Here is a 4,012-nt window from a genome sequence, read left to right on the forward strand (position 1 = left end):
GATAGACCTAAGGCAATGATTCAAGAATTTAATGCTGAATTCAAAAAATTATCATAGGTAGTAGCAATTTAGGCACAATCAAAGCATGATGCTCAGATGTTTGGCATTGTATGTTAGAACATTAGGAATGAATTCGGAGCTCTTGATGCCTACATCAAGGAGTTGAGAAGATGTGAGCTTGAAGGAAATAAATTATATGCCAAATGTGCCATGTCCTTAAATTTAACCAAGGACATTGATGAGGAGCTAAGGAAAAAAATGAAAAATTTAAGGCATTGGCGAATCAACTCAGCAACTGGTGTTAAATATGAAGAAATTTAAAGATAGCCCAAAAAGACTTATGATGAAATAAGTCTATTATAAGTCAACAAAGAAAGGATTACCAAAAGGTTCTCACTTCTGAGAGAACATCTATCAGTGAAAGTAAGCACAATTGAGCAACAGGTAGAGGAATGTCTAGAAGCAAAGACATATTTTGATAAGTTCATTTACCTAGACTTGCAAGAAATTGAAATTGCATCTTATGGGTTGTCCACTCTCCTCAACATATCAGAAGGAGTGAAATGTGCATGGGAGATGAATCTAAAAAGTATGATGGTATGTTTTGCAGATTGTATCTCTTGGTTAACAACATAGTGCAGAGGCTTAGAACCAAATTTTGACATGTAAATAAGTTTTGACACCTTTGTCATTGATATCAAAGGGGAAGATATGTATAAAAAATGCATGAGATTGTATAGAATATTATGTAAAGGGAAGAAAAAATTATATACCAATTTGAATAGTGTTACTTAGTATTGTATTAGGAGTTATAAGGAAATATGGTTATAATTGTATTATCCACAAATTTTGAACTTTGAAATTTTGTAAAAGTTTTGAAGGCCAAATTTTGAAGAAAGTTTTTCAACAATATTTTGGGACTTAGCCAATTTTCCCATATGTTGCCATCAATTCTAAAGGGGATATATTTGAAAATATGGATAAGTAGGAGAATTTGGAGTTGTCATTAATGGAAACATATATCTCAAGTTGAGAAGGCATAATGTATAGACCAAGATCTGACAATTGGATGCAGAAAATTGTCCTAAGTGTTAGAAAGATTCACTAATAGTATAGAGACAATTTTGCTAAATATAAATGAAAAACTACTAGTTAGCATGTGCGTAGTTAAGGAAAGGTAGTACAGAGTGTCCTAATAATATGGGTAAGTGCACAATATGGTATGGTCAGTATGGCATTAGATATATTAGTTTTATCACTAAAGGCAGTAAACAAAATAGAATAAAGCACAACAGTAAAAGGTGAATGAACGGTTAAGGAATTATTTTGGTTATGAAATAATTACTTAACTAATTAGGGAAAACATCCTAGATGTTAACCCTATGTTAACAATAATTGATTTTGTATTATGCCAAGCGTGTGAATGCTTGAAGGCCGATAGAGAAAGTATTGTAACAAGTAAAGCTATAAGTAAAAGATCAAATTATGTAAAGTTGTGTGGCAATGTAAGGAATATGAGAATATGATGAATATGATATGAAAACTTATGTGAAGGATATGTGAGGTATATGTGATGTGAAATATAATGTATGATTAGAAGATTGAGAAGTACAACAAATATTAGTAAAGAGGTTTTTGTATCTATCTCTTTTGTATATAAGAACTACATTGTATAATTGCAAGTTTGGGCAGTGGGCTCATCTTGCATACTTTTTGTAATATCAACTCTTGACAAGGTTGAAGAAACTCCTAATAGTGTTGAATCTTTTGACAGGTCTTATTCCTCTAGCAAGGACCGAAACACTGTATGTATTTCATAGACTCTTAACATGGTCAATATCCTTAACATGATTCTTTTGTTTAGTGGATCATGTAGAATTTGATGATGAAAAAATTCATAGATCCTTAGATATCTTGATTGCAAATAACCTATTACAAGAAAGTAAGAAAAGTAGAGAGAGAAGGGTTTTCTCAATAAATAAGAAGATTGAATTTACTTGTGAAAAATAGAATGAATCAATTTACAATTGATCAATCCTTATGAAGGAGATTGAAAACCTAAAAGGGAAACCCTAAGAGGTAAATGACATTTAATAATTACTAATTAATTATTAAATAAAAATGCAAGGTGCATAAAGTAAAATCTTAAGAAGGGAGTAAAGATAATTTAATAAATGAAATTTAATTAACCTTTTACTCTAACACCCCCCACCCCCACTTAAGATGAGCAATAATGCATCTATAAAAAAATGCAAAAAGAGTAGGGAAACTAGAATGCAATCCTAAAAGAAAACTTGGGTCCCAAAAATGAGGCCTGATGAGGTATCCAATCACAACCAAATCTTTATGAAACAGAGAAATAGAGAAAACCTAGTGGGAAAAACTCTACTCCAAAAAGAGATGGAAAAGGATGCACAAATGAAAAAAATCTCAAGAGACTCTCTTAAGATTATGAGTACAATGAAAGCCCCTATGATAGAAGCTTGAGACAACATAGCCCTCTCAGAATGGAAGAACTCCTATTCAATGAACATAACAATGTGGCTCCAATCTAAAATAAACAAAGGAATTGGACAAGGATGATAAAACCCTTGATTGTAAGGTGAAGCTAGAAGTCCTAGCTGATGCTAAAAGGAGAATGCATGAGAATCCTAAAATAGAATCACCAATGGAGGTGGGATAATAGGTGTATTGAAACTGTCATCTAAGAGGAGATGTTTGTCCTTTGGTATATCCTCAAAAACTATAGTAAGTATCTTGATGATTGGAGATACAATGGTAGGCCATGCTAAAGAGTAATCTTGTGTGATAAATGAAATCTAAACAAGAGGTGAAGGTTTAAAATTCACAACACTAGTCTCAGGAACAATACATAAGACCAAGCAACCTTACTTTACCTCAAGAGTCTCTCATAAAGAAGGAGAGTGAGTATCCAATAGTGGAGATGGTGGACCAAAATGAGAGAAGGAATATAGGTGGGAAGAATGATCACTAGTCCCTATAGCAAAAATATTGCCAATCTTACTATCTCTAATGTGTACTGAATCTTATGCAAACTCAACTATCTTCCCTATCCCACTATGTGTAATTTGATAAATAGAGAGAAGGTTAGAGGAAAAAGATGGAACAAAAAGTACATCATGAAATGTTCCATCATCAATTTCAATAGAAAATTTTCCACATACAGTCATGAAAATGTTATTCCCCATCAAAATGTGTGGAGTAGGAGAAGTCTCAAAAGAAGAGGACAAATTCTAAGAAGATGCCATATGGTGTGAAGCACCTGAATCCAGTAACCATGTAGAATAATATGGAGTAGTAATCTCACATAGTACATGATCTTTTCCTATATCTTTAACATCTAAATGAAATGATGATGATGATGAAGATGATTTGTGAGAAGTAGAAGAAATATCAATGTTGCTCTTCTGAAGGAGAGCTATCAAATTTGAAACTTGCTTGGCATATCCATCTAACTTCTTCTTATAGAAATGTGACTCATCATGATTAGGCTTACTAAAATAAGTACACTTTGGTCTTTCTAGCTTTGGTTTATCTGCCTTAGGAGGATGTGTCCATGATAAACTGTGAGGGATAGAATCAATCTGAGACTATATAGAATGTGATTTTTGTGTCTTCTCTTTCATCACATAAGATGGTTGAGCTACCAATGCATAATTTTGTGAGCTTGTGAGAGAATCCAAATGAGAGAGCTTAGCTTGTTCTCAAGTAAAATGATCAAAAAAACCTCAAAGGATGGCATGATAAATGTATTACTCAAAGAAAATTTGGTTGAATAGAAGTTAGAAGCAAAAATCTGAAAGTTTCCACAAAGCTTAGAAAAAATCAGGTAAATGCACTTAGTGTCAGTTTTGGTTTTCCCACAACCATGCAATAAAGTTCTTTTTTGTTTGAAATTCATCAAGAAGCCCTAAATGGAGGGAAAAGAATCTAGTACAAGAGAGATAATCTCTGCCTCAATCTAAAGTGCCCTGATCTCATTCACTATACC

This window comes from Cupressus sempervirens, chromosome 11 (assembly GCF_028749045.1).
Source record: "Cupressus sempervirens isolate cs-2001-9-10 chromosome 11, ASM2874904v1, whole genome shotgun sequence".
NCBI lineage: Eukaryota > Viridiplantae > Streptophyta > Pinopsida > Cupressales > Cupressaceae > Cupressus > Cupressus sempervirens.